Source organism: Oncorhynchus mykiss, chromosome 25 (genome assembly GCF_013265735.2).
Source record: "Oncorhynchus mykiss isolate Arlee chromosome 25, USDA_OmykA_1.1, whole genome shotgun sequence".
NCBI lineage: Eukaryota > Metazoa > Chordata > Actinopteri > Salmoniformes > Salmonidae > Oncorhynchus > Oncorhynchus mykiss.
Genome location: NC_048589.1, coordinates 32,173,728 through 32,175,481, shown reverse-complemented (window position 1 = coordinate 32,175,481; position 1,754 = coordinate 32,173,728).

Sequence of the window (1,754 nt, the reverse complement as noted above, 5' to 3'; positions counted from 1 at the left end):
AGCACCTGTATGCCCAGTTTACTCCATTCCCATACTTCCTCACAGACACACTTTCTTTCTCTTCTTTTTTTCTTAAAAAAACGCGCCTCGTTTGTCACTTAGCTAATAGAAAGAAAAATCAGGATTCAGTAAAATGAACAGTTTGACTGATCTGAACTGTGTTTGTTTGGCACACTATTTCTTATATAATCCACTACTTTTGACTGGGCACCAGCCAAAAGTAGTGCACTATTATATAGGGAATAGGATGCCATTTGTGACACACAGTCACCTCAGTGGGTGTAATTACAAGAGACGATTAATTGATCCGTTATCTTTGTTTCTGACAAGTCTTTATTTCTAAACAATTGGATGATGCTTTGTAATACAGTGATACTGGTACATTGACACAAATACAATGCAACATTTCAATATTATGTCACTCATAACTTCATGTTTCAACATTTTAAATTGAGTAATTTTCTTCTGTACCACTGTACGTGTTTATAGTATGTGTTTTTGTACGTTGTGAGAGGTGGGTAGGTTCAGTGAACACAGAACGAGTTACGTTCAATAGCCACATCTGATCAGCCCCCAATGCGTCAAACGGAACACACCAACACTCCACATTTCATGGGTCACATGATCTCAATAAAACTCTCATTAGCCCTGTTGTAATTTGACATGCTTCTGAAACTGTCAGAGAGTACATGCTTCTGAAACTGTCAGAGAGGGAGAGAGGGAGAGGGAGAGAGAGACACACACACATACACACATGATAGAAGGAATAGTGAGTGTTACTACTACTGCCTATGGAAATACCCATGAAACAGGCATGCCAATCAATTGGACAAGGACAAGAGTAGTGAATTATAACGTTAATAATTACCAAGAAAGTCTAGGGACCCTCTGATTCGCCATGACACCCTCATTCAAACACCGTCTACAGAGACCATAATTAACTATAGCCCTATCTCTCTCCTTTTGAACATGTCCCCGGTCTCTCCCCCTTTTCCCCAGCCTTCCCTCTAGGTGTCTGCCTCTGTCACCATCTCCCACAAATCCTTTCCTCCATTTGCTCCATCCCTCCTTTCTTTATTTACTGTACCTCTCTCTCTTTACCTCTCTCTCTCTCTCTCACTCCTCCCCTCCCTCCCCTCTGTTCCCCTGTCATCGCTGCATTCCAGTACATCAGTGCAGTCCCCTGTGGGGGGTTTTGTCAGAGAATATAGCCATGTTCATCGTGAAGCCTTAAGACCTACTGTACCTGACAACATTGTGGCTTTACGCTGTCGACTGGCAGGGGCTTAAGTCATTTGAAGTTGCCTTCTAATGAGTGGAGGAGAGGGGAGGAGCAAGAAAGAGACAGATAGATAGATAGAGAGAGAAAGAGAGAGAGGGAGAGAGAGAGAGAGAGAGAGAGAGAGAGAGAGAGAGATAGAGAGAGAGAGAGAGGGGGGGGGGGGGGGGGGCGGAGGCTTGCCCATCCTGACAGGCGGAGAGGAAAGCAGAAATAATTCCTCCATACCTCCTGTATAACTTGTGGGTGTATGTACAGTAGGTATGTGTGTGTGTGTGTGTGTGTGTGCGTGCATACCTGCATGCGTGAATGTGTGTGTTGGCTGTTTTAATACCCACAGTAGTTTTAGGTAATGTAAATAACCAGGCTACTTATTGAGAGGGAGATGCTGCTGCTGCTAAGAGACATCCACATCCCACATTTGTATTAGGATGTGTATAGTTGTACCCAAGCACCAATATTTTGGGGAGAAATT